The sequence below is a fragment of the Sus scrofa genome, chromosome 8 (genome assembly GCF_054392235.1).
Source record: "Sus scrofa isolate SSC_HxYL_T2T_F1_AM1 chromosome 8, Sscrofa_HxYL_maternal_Yorkshire_Landrace_v2.0, whole genome shotgun sequence".
NCBI classification, from domain to species: Eukaryota; Metazoa; Chordata; class Mammalia; order Artiodactyla; family Suidae; genus Sus; species Sus scrofa.
The window spans coordinates 62,624,602-62,640,067 of record NC_139390.1 but is presented as its reverse complement, the minus strand read 5'-3'; the positions used below and the strand labels follow the sequence as shown (position 1 = coordinate 62,640,067).

The 15,466-nt window shown below is 44.4% G+C and overlaps 1 protein-coding gene across 1 annotated transcript in view; it reads left to right on the top strand.

The window, feature by feature from the left end:
• IGFBP7 (insulin like growth factor binding protein 7) overlaps positions 1 to 15,466 on the top strand; it is a 74,753-nt gene that overhangs the window by 24,925 nt on the left and 34,362 nt on the right.

Sequence of the window (15,466 nt, the reverse complement as noted above, 5' to 3'; positions counted from 1 at the left end):
TGGCCCACACCATAGCCACAGCAGCGCCAGATCTGACCCTCATCTGCATCCTGTGCCACAGCTCATGGCAGCATGGATTCTTAACCCACTGAGCAAGGCCAGGAATTGAACCTGTGTCCTCATGGATGCTAGCCAGATTTGTTTCTGCTGAGCCATGACAGGATCTCCTCTGCTTCATGTTCTGTAATAACCGATTTGGGGAAAAAAAAATCTGAAAAAGGATAGATATATGTATAACTGTATCTCTTTGCTATACACCTGAAACTAACACAACACTGTAAATCAACTATATACCAATAAAATTAAAACTTTTTTAAAAATTAAAATTTATTTTTTTAAATTAAAGCTTTCATGCTATTTATATGTATGTATAAACTTAACATGGGTTATTGGAGGTTAGTATTATGAGATTAAACTAGACAGTTTACTGCCTCTTTATATGCTTGTATATTTTAATTGTTACAAGCATGTACTTTGTTTTCATCTTGTTGAAAAGCAGTCTAACATTAAAAAAAAATACTACTCAGCCATAAAAAAAGAACAAAACAATGCCATTTGCAGCAACATGGATGAAACTAGAGACTCTCATAGTAAGTGAAGTAAGTCAGAAAGAGAAAGACAGATACCGTATATCACTTATATCTGGAATCTAATATACAGCACAAATGAACCTTTCCACAGAAAAGAAAATCATGGACTTGCACTTATGATGGAGCATGAGAATGTGCAAAAATAGAATGTGTATGTGTAACTGGGTCACCATGCTGTACAGTTGGAAAAAAATTGTATTGGGGAAATAACTGTTAAATAATAATTTTTTTAAGAAAAAGAAAATCATGGACTTGGAGAACATAATTGTAGTTGCCAAGAGGGAGGAGGAGGGAGTGGGATGGATTGGGAATTTGGGGTTAATAGATGCAAACTATTGCATTTGGAGTGGATAAGCAATAAGATCCTGCTGTATAGCACAGAGAAATAGATCTAGTCACTTATGATGGAGCATGATAATGTGAGAAAAAAGAATGTATACATGTATGTGTAACTGGGTCACCATGCTGTACAGTAGGAAATTGACAGAACACTGTAAACCAGCTAAAATGGAAAAAGATAAAAATAATAAATATAGGAGTTCCTGTCGTGGCACAGTGGTTAACGAATCCGACTAGGAACCATGAGGTTGCGGGTTCAGTCCCTGGCCTTGCTCAGTGGGTTAAGGATCTGGCATTGCCGTGAGCTGTGGTGTAGGTCGCAGACGCGGCTTGGATCCTGCATTACCGTGGCTCTGGCGTAGGCTGGTGGCTACGGCTCCAATTAGACCCCTAGCCCGGGAACCTCCATATGCTGCGGGAGCGACCCAAGAAATAGCAAAAAGACACACACACACACACACACAAATAATAATAATAATAAATATAAACTTATGTGAACATTAAAAAAAAAAAAAAAAGAAAAACAATCTAACTTATTCCATCATGTTTTGGAGGGTGGAGCTGTCATCCATGGTGGAAGTTGTAGGAAGCCTAGTTTCTGTTCATCTGAGGAAGAACTTTGTAATAACAACAGTGATTCAGCAATGGGTTTGGGGACCATGGGTGAGGGTCTCTGGAAGTGTTCAGGCACAGAATATAAGCTGTTAGCAGGCTTTTGTATCTAGTTTGAGAGTTGAACTGGATGACTTTTAAGATTCCTTCCAACCCCAACTGTTTTATAATAGCTTATTTAGTATCACATAATGAGACTTACGGTCATTTATTTATTTTATTTATTTTGCTTTTTAGGGCCACACCCACGGCATGTGGAAGTTCAATCGGAGGGGTCCAATCCTCCTACACCACAACCACAGCTATACCAGATCCAAGCCGTATCTGCAACCTACACCACAGCTCACAGCAATGCTGGATCCTTAACACACTGAACGAGGCCAGGGATCGAACCACAACCTCATGGTTCAGATTCATTTCTGCTGCGTCACAACGGGAACTCCCAGTGACGGTCATTTTTATTAAAGGTTCTTTAAATTTGGGTATAATTGGCATATAAATTTCAGGTGTACAACATAATGACTCAATGTTTGTATATATTGTGAAGAACCACCACAGTAAGTCTGGTTAATGTGCATCACCACACATAGCTATGATTTTTTCTTGTGATGAGAACTTTTAAGAACCACTTTCTTAGCAGCTTTCAAATGCAGTATTACTAACTATAGCAGTATTAATAACTATAGCGGTATAGCTAACTATAGTAGTGTACAAACTATAGCAGTATACTTAACTGTAGCAGTATTACTACCTGTGGCAGTATACTAACTATAGCAGTATTGCTAACTATACTAAAAGTGGGTCTTAAAAGTCAGTATACTAGCTATAGCAGTATTACTAACTGTAGCAGTATTAACTGTAGCAGTATACTCACTGTAACAGTATACTAACTATAGCAGTTTTAACTGTAGCAGTATTGCTAACTATATCAGGATACTAACTATAGCAGTATTAGCAGTATACTAACTGCAGCAGTATATTACTGACTGTAGTGCTGTGCTGTATATTACATCCCTATGACTTTTTATTTTATTTTATTTATTTTTTGCCTTTTCTAGGGCTGCACCCACAGCATATGGAGGTTCCCAGGCTAGGGGTCTAATTGAAGCTGTAGCCACCGGCCTACGCCAGAGCCACAGCAATGCGGGATCTGAGCCACATCTGTGACCCACACCACAGCTCATGGCAACACCAGATCCTTAACCCACTGAGCGAGGCCAGGGATCAAACCCACAACCTCATGGTTCCTAGTCAGATTCGTTAACCACTGAGCCACGATGGGAACCCCCCCATGATTTATTTTACAACTAGAAATTTGTGCCTTTTGCCCACCCCTTACCTCTGGCAGCTACAGTCTGTTCTCTGTATCTTTGATTCCATTTTTTGTTTTATTTATTTATTTTTTGCTAAACCTACTGAGCGAGGCCAGGGATCAAACCCACACCCTCATGGGTGCTAGTTGGATATTTGTTTCTGCTGCGCCACAACAGGAACTCCTGTTTGTTTATATTCTACCTACAAGTGAGATCATATTGTATTTGTCTTATCTCGCTTAAGCATAATGCCTTCGAAGTCCATCCATCCTATCACAAATGGTAAGATTTCCTTTTTATGGCTGAGTAGTATTCCATTGTACATGTACATGCCATATCTTAATCCATTCATCCACCAGTGGACACTTAGATTACTTCCATATCTTGGCTAGTTTAAATAACATAGAGGTGCATATATTTTCAAGTTAGTAATTTTGTTTTTTTCACATAAATACCCACAAGTGGAATTGCTGGATCATATGGTAGTTATATTTTTAAGCTTTTTTGGCTGTGCCCACAGCATGCATAGGTTATAGGGCTTGGGAATGAACCTGTGCCACAGCAGTGACAATGCCAGATCCTTAACTGCTAGGCCACCAGGGAACTCTAATTTTTAATTTTTTGAGGGAACTTCATATTTTTTCCGTAGCGGCTATACCAATTTACATTCCCACCAGCAGTGCGCAAGGGTTGCCTTTTCTCCACATCCTCACCAACATTTGTTATTTCTTGTCCTTTTTGATAGTAGCCTTTCTAACAGGTAGGAAGTGATAGCTTATCGTGGTTTTGATCTCCATTCCCCTGATTAGTGATATTGAGCACTTTTCAGGTACTTGTTGGCCATCTGTATGTCTTCTTTGGAAAAATGTCTCATCAGATCCTCTGCCTATTTTTCTTTTTTCTTTTCTTTTCTTTTTTTTTTTTTTTTTTTTTTTTTGTCTTTTGTATTTTTAGGGCCACACCCACGGCATATGGAGGTTCCCAGGCTTGGGATCTAATAGGAGCTGTTGCCGCTGGCCTTCACCAGAGCCATAGCAATACCAGATCCAAGCCGCATTTGTGACCTACACCACAGCTCATGGCAAGGCTGGATCCTTAACCCACTGAGTGAGGCCAGGGATCAAACCTGCAACCTCATGGTTCCTAGTTGGATTTGTTTCTGCTTCGCCACAATGGGAATTCCCCTCTGCCTATTTTTCAATCAGATTGTTTTGGTTTTTGTTACAGAGTTATATGAATTCTTTATATGTTTTGGGTATTAACCCCTTGTTGGATATTATGATTTGCAAATATTTTGCCCCATTTGATAAGTTACCTTTTCATTTTGTTGATGGTTTTCTTTGCTGTGTAGGAGCTTGAGATGGTCCCACTTCTTTATTTTTACTTTTGGTGTCAGATTTGAAAAATCATTAATGAGACCAATGTCAAGGGGTTTACCCCATGTGTTTTCTTCTAGAGATTTTAGTTTTTTTTTTCTTATAGTGATTTTTATTTTTTCGATCATAGTTGGTTTAGAGTGTTCCATCAATTTTCTACTGTACAGCAAAGTGACCCAGTCACACACACACACACACACACATATATATATACACAGACATTCTTTGTCTCCCATTATCCTCCATCATAAGTGACTAGAGAAGTTCCTGTCCTGGCACAGTGGTTAACGAATCTGACTAGGAACCATTAGGTTGCAGGTTCAATCCCTGGCCTTGCTCAGTGGGTTAAGGATCTGGCGTTGCCGTGAGCTGTGGTGTAGGTTGCAGACGCGGCTCAGATCCCTTGTTGCTCTGGCTCTTGTGTAGGCCAGCAGCTACAGCTTCGATTCGACCCCTAGCCTGGGAACCTCCATATGCCGCGGGAGCATCGCTAGAAAAGGCACAAAGACAAAAAAAAAAAAAAAAAAGGTGACTAGATACAGTTCCCTGTGCTACACAGCAGGATCTTTCTCATTGCTTATCCACTCCAAATGCAATAGTTTGCATCTATTAACCCCAAACTCCCAGTCCATCCCACTCCCTCCCCCTCCCCCTTGGCAACCACAAGTCTGTTCTCCAAGTCCATGAGTTTCTATTCTGTGGAAAGTTTCATTTGTACTGTATTTTAGAATTCACATAGAAGTGATATCATATGATATTTGTTTTTCTCTTTCTGACTTAACTTCACTTAGTATAAGAGTCTCTAGTTCGGTGCATGTTGCTTCAAATGGCATTATTTTGTTCATTTTTATGGCTGAGTAGTATTCCATTGTGTATATATACCACATCTTCTTAATTTGTTCATGTGTTGATGGACATTTAGGTTGTTTCCATGTCTTGGCTATTGTGAATAGTGCTGCTCTAAATATAGGGGTGTGGATATCTTTTTGAATTGTAGTTTTGTCCAGATAAATGCCCAGGAATGGGACTGCTGGATCATATGGTAGTTCTGCTTTTGTCTTCTGAGGAACCTCCATAGTCCACTATGTTTTCCATAGTGGTTGTACCAATTGACATTCCCACCAACAGTATAGGAAGGTTCCCTTTTATCTACACCTCTCCAGCATTTGTTATTTGTGGACTTACTAATGATGGCCATTCTGACTGGTGTGAGGTAGTGATCTCATAGTGGTTTTGATTTGCATTTCTCTGATAATCAGTGATGTTGAGCATCTGTGCTTGGCCATCTAATTTCAGTTTTTATATTCAAGTCTTTAATTCATTTTGAGTTAATTTTTGTGTATTGCCTAAGATGATGGTCCAGATTCATTCTTTTGCATTTGGCTGTCCAATTTTCCCAAGACAGTTGTTTTAAGAGACTGTCCTTTTCCCATTGTATATTCTTGGCTCCTTTGTCATAAATTAATTGACCATAAATGTATGGGTTTATTTCTGGGCCTTCTGTTCTGTTCCATTGATTTATGTGTCTGTTTTTATGCCAATACCGTACTGATTTGATTACTACAGCTTTGTAATATAGTTTGAAATCAGGAAGCATGAGGCCTCTAGCTTTCTTATCTTTCTCAAGATCACTTTGCTATTCAGGGTTTTTTTTTGTGGTTCTATACAAATTTTAGGATTGCTTTTTCTTTTTTTTTCTTTTTTTTTTTTTTTTGTCTTTTGTCTCTTGTTGTTGTTGTTGTTGTTGTTGCTATTTCTTGGGCCGCTCCCGCGGCACATGGAGATTCCCAGGCTAGGGGCTGAATCGGAGCTGTAGCCACCGTAGCCACCGGCCTACACCAGAGCCACAGCAACGCGGGATCCTAACCTCTGAGCCGCGTCTGCAACCTACACCACAGCTCACGGCAACGCCAGATCGTTAACCCACTGAGCAAGGGCAGGGACCGAACCCGCAACCTCATGGTTCCTAGTCGGATTCGTTAACCACTGCGCCACGACAGGAACTCCAGGATTGCTTTTTCTGTTTCTGTGAAAAATACTATTTTGATAGGGATTACATTGAACCTATAGATTGCTTTGGGCAGTATGTACAATTTAACAATATTAATTTTTCTAATCCATGGACAAGAGCTATCTTGTCATCTATTTGTATTTTCTTCAGTTTCTTTCTTTGGCGTCTTATAGTTTTCAGTGTACAGATGTTTCACCTCCTTGGTTAAATATATTCCTAAGAATTTTATTCTTTTTAATACTGTTATAAATTGTATTGATCTTAATTTCTTTCTCATAGTTCATTGTTGGTACATAGAAATGCAACTGATTTTTGTATATTTATTTTGTGTCCTACAACTTTAATGAATTTATTCTAAGGTTTTTGGTGACGTCTTTAGGTTTGCTATGTATAACACTATGTCATCTGTGAATAGTGACAGTTTTGCTTCCTCCTCTCTGATTTGGATCTTGTCTTTCTTTTTCTTGCCTAATTTCTCTGGCTGGAACTACCAGCACTGTGTTGAAGAAGCATGACAGGGGTGGACATCTTTGTCTGGTTCATAATCTTAGAGGAAAAGCTTTCAGTTTTTCACCATTGCATATGTGAGCTGTGGGCTTATCATGTGGTTTTTATCATGTTGAAGTATGTTCCCTCTATGCCCACTTCGTTGTTAGTTTTTCCATTTTTTAAAGTTTTGTCGACATATAGTTGATTCGCAGTGTTGAGACGCTACACCCACTTTGAGCGTTTTTTATCATAAACGATTTTGATGAGCATATGCACCTTTATATTTTTTAAACTCCAACAAAGTATTTTTTTAAAAAACTGTACCATTGCAGCATTGGTGTTTCCCATGTGACATGAGGAAAGCAGCTAAATTCGTGAAAGTATTTTCTTTCCCTTCTTTAATTACCAACAGTATAATTCGATTTGAAGTGTAGACTCATAGATCTAGAATGATTCTCAAGTGGTGTTTCAGTTCGCCATTAACCACCCACTGCCCTCTTGCATGTGTCATCCAGGCTACAAGATCGCAAACGTGACAGCTCCAAAGCTCCAGCACTGGATGGGCTCTTTGGGACCCCAGTTTAAGGCCCACACTGGTCTAAGAAGGAAAGTTCCGGAGTGTCCTTTGCAGACTCAGGTTTCCTTTCAGGAGAGTCTCTCTTGTTGTTTCTGATGCCATTGGGCTGAAGCTGACACCTATTTCCTTGACTTTAGACACTAGAGACAAAAAATCAGAAACGATTTTCGACCCCTGAAAGACCTCCTGGGTGATTGCTTCAAACTTGCCATTTTAAAGATGAAAAGCCTGGGGACCAGGTACAGTGTGCGACCTGCCTGTGGTGACAACTGGCAACAAAACCCACTTGTCCTACCTGAGCATGCGCTTTCTGTGGGCCCAGTCAAACCTCTCTCTCTCTCTCTCACACCCAGGAGTGTGTTGGAGCAAAGATGAAACTCAACAGTGACCCCACAATTTGTGCCGGGGACCTCGAACCTCTGCTGGTTCCAGGCTCCACGCTAGGGCCTTGTTTTAAAATCAGGGCCCCTCAGGATCCACAGAACCAAGAGGATTTGTTTTCATAGGTGTTGAGAACCAAAGCCCTACGGCCCAGAGGAGGTTGAGTTCCGTGCTCAGCCTCTGCTTGCGTTTGGGCGCAATGAAGGCCCCTGGGGACCACGGACGCCCCCAGCACCAGATGGTTTCTGCACGAAGTCCAGGCACTCCCTAGGCTGATGGGAGGGTCACACCACACACCACGAAGGATGTGACTAATACTGCGAGTGACTTCAGAGCCTCTGCGAGTCCAGACAGCTTCTGATAAACACTTAAACACAGGTCAAGAATGTTTTCCTTTCTGAGGGGAAACTATGCAGCCTGTGGTGTGAGGGGGGGAATGAATCTAAACATCAGCTTCCTACTTCCGTCATTCCTAAGCATTTTAGCAGCGGCCAGTTTTAATGCCCTGACAGGCGTTCATACTGGAACCCGTAGCTAGTGCAGGCCAGGGAGGGGAGGGCTGGGAACTGCGAGGTCAGGCAGTTCAGAGTGCCTGCCAAGCACGTTTAGGGCTAAGCTGGGCAGAAGGGCTGGTTTCCCTGGTTCCTGTCTCCAGAAGGGACTACTCAGGGCCCATGTTTAGTTCCCCGTTTGGGATGCTCCCTCCCTGTGCTAATGAAAGGGGCCCTGGGCATTGACTTCCAGGAGGAAAGGGCACGTGGACCAGATGGCACCTCTCAGCATCCTCAGCCCGCCAAGGAATTCTGGGCATGTTGGCCCAGGACAGGGAGGAGAGATGGAAGAGCAGGGAGCCAGCACACATGTCCCCTTCATGAGGGACAAGAAAGCGTATGTCTGCGACCTGAAGTGTGTTCATGGGTGCTGTGATCCAGCGTCTTGAGCCCTTCCCTGCCTGTTGGCTGTTTGGTTTTTCTCCTTGAGTTTTCTGGGGGACGGAGTAAAGACTGGCCTTCTCCCTCCCTGGTTATGAATAAAAAGTAGGGAGAGTAAACATCACTCAGCAAGCTCCCTTTAAGCAGGAGGAGGGGAGTTCGGTCGAGGAAGAAGAGACGTTGATGTTAACTTGAGTGAAGCCCTTCATGTGTCTGCAACCAAGATCCTTTTGAATTGTCCACCTCAGTTATTTCAGACATCTCCCTGTGGCCAGGAGCACTGAGCCCCAGTGTGGGCAGAAGGCAGTTGTATCAGTTCCTCTCTGTTGAATTTTAAGCAGGTGGAGAAAAGATCGCATTTTGAAGTCATGAGTATTCCCCTACTCAATTTGAGACAATTCTTGCTTTTCTCACTGAGAGCAAGAGAGAAAACGTTATTTTAAAAAGCTAGTCTTCAGAAAGCCCATTCACTGATTTGTGGCTTTGTGCATTCATGTATTCCTTCCTTCCTTCATTCATTCAATCAATCATTCAAGTGCCCTCCAAGCCCCGTGGTGGGCTCCTCGGGTTGGAAAGGGCCATGCCAATGGGCCGTCACTCCAAAAACTGGGCATCATGGTCAGAATGAAAGTTCTGGAGTAAACCTCCCACAGAATCCTGGCCCTGCCACTGATACTCTCTGTGCAAGGTACTTAACTTCTCAGAGCCTGTGATTTCTTGCCTGAAAACTGGGCTAAGCAGCGTAAACACCTTACTGGCTCCTTGCACAAGTTTCCTGAAATACCATGTGTCCGGCATGTAATAAGCCCAGCACCGGTGGTGGAGGCAGTGTTAGTGGTGATGGTGAGGGTTGTAGTCCTTTTTTATTATTAGCAATTATTGTTATTAGTGAGAACAACAGCACAGGTATGAGAGAGCAAAGCAAAGATAAGAGATTGCAGCAGGATGAGCTTGGGAAGGGGCTCATAGAAAGCTTGACTTGGGGGGCTTGCTTTCTCTTGGCGTGATGATTTTTTTCAATCACCTTTCCCTTGCATTCCCCTTTCTATGACACTCCTGAAAACAGAGGCTTGGGCACAGGATTCAGCAGAAGGCTGCATCGCAGCACTTATGTTGACCTTTGAGTGCCAAGGCAGTTATTTGACTTTTTCAAGTGTGCTCACCTTGAAGCCCCTCTGCAAGGAGAATTGTGTTAATGTGTAACGTGGAGGTAAGCAAGGTGCTGCTCCCCCCCGGCCGTTCTACTAGAAACTGAAACGGTTCTTTGCATCTCGTTGAAAGGTGGGCAGAAAGGGCTTTTCCTAATGGAGCACAGCGGGGTGTGAATTCTAGCACAAAATGCAGTGACTCATCTGCAGTGGGTCTGGGTTTTAAGAGAAAAAGAAAATCACAAGGAAGTGAGACATGTTGCTTGAAAAGGGGGCAAGAAGACAGCAGCAAGGATGCTCTTGAAACGAAGCTAGTGGCTCTGTGTTTCTCCTGGGGCTGGCATGAGGAGTCCTCCTTGCATGGACACAGCAGGGTTGTTTTTCTCTCGCCCTAAGGAGGGGCAGGACTCCTGGGTGCCGGACAGGAGGAAATGGGCGGCTGGAGACCTCAAATTGGGCCAGGAGGATTGGGTACCAACTCTGCCCAGGGGGCAGCTCCCAGACCAGCAGGGGTGGGGTGGGAGTGGGGATGGAACTTTCCACTGTTAGAGAAACCTCTTCTCATCATCCAGGCACATTTCTGAAATGCCTAGCTGTGCTCAGGGCTCTCTGTAAGCTCGGGATTAGCCTGCCCTGCAGGACCTGGCCTGCATCACGAGCGCAGATCAGAGGAACTTGGTAGGGCCACGGTTTTAAACCCTGGACTTGTGACTGAGTGGGAGATGCATGTTTACACCACTGGCCCATCAAAGGTAAAAGTGTTTCGTGGGAAAGGAGACACTGAGATAAGGAATGAAGCTCTGGAATGTAGAGCTGGAGGATCTGTGCTGCAGGCTTGAGAAGACAAGGCTGAAAGCAAACACTGGACCTTGTACCACTTTTCCACCAACTGCCCCGAGTGGCTGACTGCATGTAGGTTGGTTGGTACATCAGGGCAGAAGTTTAGGTCACCTCGAAGGGGATGTGGGGTAGTGGGGAGCAGCCTGGGTCCCAGAACCATGTGGCCTGGTTTTGAATGCCGGCACCACCATTCATGAGCCTCCTGCCTTCCAACTCAGCTTTGCTGTGCCTCAGTTCCCTCCTCTGCAGGCAGGGACACAACTCCAGCCTCACCGGGTGGATGGGGCTAAGCTAGCTACACACCCGGAGGCCCCTGGTGTGCAGTCAGCCAGGGACCAAGCTGTGGCTGTTGCTGACATGGCTGGTGGGGAGGTGAGGGCCAGGGCTGGCTGAGAAGGGAGTGGTCACCAGGACATGTGACAGTGGAATATGGTTGTTTTGAGGAAACGGTGACACCTCCTCCTTAACCAAGAAAACAAATCCTGTCCCACTTTAAAATTGCTTGTTGGAGTTCCCGTCGTGGCGCAGTGGTTAACGAATCCAACTAGGAACCATGAGATTGCGGGTTCAGTCCCTGGCCTTGCTCAGTGGGTTAAGGATCCGGCATTGTCCGTGAACTGTGGTGTAGGTCGCAGACGCGGCTCGGATCCCGAGTTGCTGTGGCTCTGGTGTAGGCTGGTGGCTATAGCTCCAATTAGACCCCTAGCCTGGAAACCTCCATATGCCGTGGGAGCGGCACTAGAAAAGGCAAAAAGACAAAAAATAATAATAATAATAATGATAATTGCTTGATGGAGTTCCTGTCGTGGTGCAGTGGTTAACGAATCCGACTAGGAACCATGAGGTTGTGGGTTCGGTCCCTGCCCTTGCTCAGTGGGTTAAGGATCCGGCGTTGCCGTGAGCTGTGGTGTAGGTTACAGATGCGGCTTGGATCCCACGTTGCTGTGGCTCTGGCGTAGGCTGGTGGCTCCAGCTCCCATTGGACCCCTAGCCTGGGAATCTCCGTATGCCGCGGGAGCGGCCCAAGAAAAAAATAAAATAAAATAAAATAATAATTGCTTGTTAAGTTTTATCAAAGTAAGTTTACAAGCTTGTGACAGCTGCTGCCATACCACACGGCGATTCAGTTACACATGTACACACGTCCACTCAGTCTTCTCCATGTAGATGGTCACGGCATCCCGGGGGGGCCTTCTCTGTGCTGCCCAGCAGGTCCCGTTGGCCAATCGTTCCTTATACCTCAGTGTGCATATACCAGAGTAATTATTTTGGAATCATAAATAACAGTGACTGTTACTGAGTGTTCGCTGTGTGCCAGGCGGCGCAGGAGGCCCTGGGCATGCTTCACAGCAGTTCGACGCAGCCTACGAACTCGTTATTATCCCATCCTGTGGGTGAGAAAATGGAGGCTCCCAGTGTTCAGTTACTTGGCATCACCTGAATGTGTCTGAAGGCAGGGATCCTGTTCACAACAGAGCTGGTCCTTCCCCTGCGCTCTGTTTCCTGCTGCGTTCCTGATGACCAAAGCTGAGGACAGAAATCAGCTGAAGGCTGCACCCCAGCCTTTGAGATAGACTTGGAGTGCCAGGGTCATTGTTCTGTCAGTTGACTTTTTTTTTTTTTTTTTTTGCTTTTTAGGGCTGCACCTGTGGCATATGGAGGTTCCCAGGCTAGGGGTCGAATCGGAGATACAGCTGCCAGCCTACACCACAGCCACAGCCATGAGGGATCTAAGCTGTTTCTGTGACCTACACCACAGCTCATGACAACACCGGATCCTTAACCCACTGAGCAAGGCCAGGGATTGAACCTGCATCCTCATGAATCCTAGTCAGTCTTGTTAACTGCTGAGCCACAAAAGGAAGTCCAGTTATTTGTCTTTTTAAAGTGTGTTTACCTCACACTTTAAAAAGAACCTCTGCCAGGGGAGGGCTGATTTATTGTGTTCTGTGGGCTCGTTGAAGGGGATATTTAATATCCATGAATATATGCCTTACTTTGTATCATTTCTCCTTTATAAATCCAGGGTAACATTTTGAAAAATATTAATCTTGAGTTAATCATTTCCCAGTGCTAGGTTAGCTCTTTGAAAGAAATGATAATAGAAATATATATGTATAACTGGGTCACTGCTGTACAGCAAAAATTGACAGAACATTGTAAGTCAACTATAATAAAAATTTTAAAACATTTTTTAAAGAAAAATAAAAACATTTCCTTTTGGGAGTTCCCGTCGTGGCGCAGTGGTTAACAAATCCGACTAGGAACCATGAGGTTGCGGGTTTGGTCCCTGGCCTTGCTCAGTGGGTTAAGGATCCGGCGTTGCCGTGAGCTGTGGTGTAGGTTGCAGACGCGGCTTGGATCCCGCGTTGCTGTGGCTCTGGCGTAGGCCGGTGGCTACAGCTCCGATTGGACCCCTAGCCTGGGAACCTCCATATGCTGCAGGAGCGGCCCAAGAAATAGCAAAAAGCCAAAAAAAAAAAAAAAAAAAAAAAAATTTCCTTTGGAATCAGTTCATCGTTTGATTGCATTTGATTGAAATTGTGAAGAAAATGAAGAATTTCTCCCTGGATCCCGTCACATATTAGAAGCTGCTTCACGGTTGCCCCACCCCAGCTCCGCTTCTCTAAGCATCACCTGTGTTGGTTCTCAGGTCCCACACGGTCTTTGAGGGTGGCTGGTGGCTTCCACTCTTCACCCCTCCAAGCAGGACCCAGGGCAGACCAGCATGGAACACACTGAAGCCGCAGTGTCACACGAATGCAGACCCGGGCAGCTGGCTTGTGGCCTCCTAGCCTTGTCAGTGTCCTGGTGGGCTCCATGCTTAAGTGATAAAGGCACAGTGCTGAGCAGGAAGCGAAAGAAAGATTTCCCCAAACCATTTCAGAGTGGTTCGTGGTAGTGGCTTGGTGTCATTGTTGTGGTCAGTATGTCACGTGAGAGTTCCTCACTGTGGTGGCTCTAACAGAGGGATCCTGATAGTCAAGATTTGTGTAGACTATTCCTCAGTTCTCAGACAGAAGTTCTAGAAATGAAGAGCTGTTCCTTTTCATAATGGGGGACATTTGGAGTTCTGTCATGGGTCCATGTTACCAATAGACAAGAATGCATGGCAAGGATGATATTTAAGGTCAGATTTTGAGATCATCAGGTGGCTTCTTTTTGATCCTACACGGCTCTGCTTTGTGTCCGCTCCATTGCTCAGATAGGAAATCATTGAGCCTTATTTTTCCACCTGTTGAATTCTCTGCAGCTTTTTAACTGCTGTCTTCTTTCCCTTAAGGGGATTTGGTTTTTTTTTTTTTTTTTAATGTTTCAGCTTCACTGAAGCTTAGTATGCTTTTTATGGTTTTATAGTTACCTTGCAGAAATCTCATTAGGAAAGCACTTGAATGTATTACTTGGCAGCCAGGCATGTGACGGTGTTCTGGTTCATTAGTTAGAAACCTCCCCAAGCTCGGAGGAGCAGACATTCCTCTGTGACTGGAGACACTTTGATCACTCCTATGGGGCCAGGGTTTATTTTAATGCCTTTGGTGGGGAAGGGGTACGCTAAACCTGGCAAAAGAAAAGTAACACTGATTAGAAAGCCATGAGGCATTCTTGAGAAAGAATTGCACTTCAGTTAATATCATTCTCTGGTTCTCCTGGGTACTTTGGAGATGGATCCTGTTTTAGAAAATGGGTCTCCTTTCGTGGGCAAGAGGCTGGTTAAACTGACTCACACCAGGTCACAGATTACATTGAAAGGGTCCTAATGAGGACAGACTTCTCAAAGTTATATTCATTTTACCTGAATAAATGGATTCAAGTCTTTAGTCATGGGTTTTTAATTTTCAACCTCAAATTTGCAAACTCTCAAATTCCTTCAAAGCTACAGTACACAGCAAAGGCTCTGAGTAATAGGATTGCTTTATTTTTAAAGAAAGATGCCCTCTAGCCAAGCGCTAGGCTTTGAAATGTGATCAGCCAAGGGTCCAACAGGCACGGATTTTCCCCACATGATGCTTTCTTGTTGAATTCTGACCAGATTTAATATCTCTCATGCAAAAAAACGCTACCCCAGGGCTTCTAGTGCATTCCAGGCAGATAATGCTGTACTGTTTTAACACAGATTATACCAAATGAAGTGCAGGTTAAGTTCCTGAGGCATGGCACTACCTGGCTGCTGGTGACTTTTTTTTTTTTTTTTTTAGGAGCTGTATCTTTTTTCTTTATTTATTTATTTTTGATCTTTTTGCCTTTTCTAGGGCTGCTCCCACGGCATATGGAGGTTCCCAGGCTAGGGGTCGAATCGGAGCTGGAGCCACGGGCCTACACCAGAGCCACAGCAACTCGGGATCCGAGCCGCATCTGCAACCTATACCACAGCTCATGGCAACGCTGGATCCTTAACCTACTGAGCAAGGCCAGGGACTGAACCCACAACCTCATGGTTCTTAGTCGGATTCGTTAACCACTGAACCACGATAGGAACTCCCTCTTTTTTCTTTTAATTGGAAGACTTGAAGCAAGCTGTCTGCAAAGGTGTTTTAAAACAAGGGCCGAGGTGGAGTTCCCGTTGTGACTATGGGGAAACGAATCTGACGGGTAATCATGAGGACACAGGTTTGATCCCAGGCCTCGCTCAGTGGTGCAGGTCGCAGGCGCAGCTTGGATCCCCCGTTGCTGTGGCTGTGGTGTAGGCCAGCAGCTGCAGCTCCCATTTGCCCCCTAGCCTGGAAACTTCCATATTGCCACAGGTGTGGCCCTTAAAAAAAAAAAGGCAGAAAAAACTGCGGGCTGAGTTACTAGAATGGTTATTGAATAGGACAGAGGGTGAGTGGTTGTAGGAAAGGAGGCCTCCTCCAGCTTCGAG